The sequence below is a fragment of the Orycteropus afer genome, unplaced genomic scaffold, assembly GCF_000298275.1.
Source record: "Orycteropus afer afer isolate SDZICR_OR568_19922 unplaced genomic scaffold, OryAfe1.0 scaffold00819, whole genome shotgun sequence".
Classification (NCBI taxonomy): Eukaryota; Metazoa; Chordata; class Mammalia; order Tubulidentata; family Orycteropodidae; genus Orycteropus; species Orycteropus afer.
In genome coordinates, this window is record NW_006922406.1 from 1 (window position 1) to 418 (window position 418).

Genomic DNA, 418 nt, shown 5'->3' on the forward strand with positions numbered 1-418 from the left:
CAGCACTATTTGCAATAGCTAAAAGATGGAAACAACCTAGGTGTCCATCAACTGAAGAATGGATAACCAAACTATGGTACATACACACAATGGAATACTATGCAAATGCTAAAGAATAATGTAGAATCTGCAAAACACTGCATAACATGAATGAACTTGGAGGACATTATGTTGAGTGAAATTACTCAATCACAAAAGGACAAATATTGTATTAGTCAGTTATTGTAAAAGTTAAGGAAAGTTTTACCTATAGAAGGAAATTTTCTTTGTTGATTACCAGGGGTGGGAGGGGAAGGGAGGGAATGCTGTTAGATAATTAGAGATAAGTACTGGTTTGGGTGAAGAGAAGGGTAATGTACCAAATGTGAGTGACCAATGTGGCACCATTGAGGATGAGAAAGACATAGAGAGGTACATG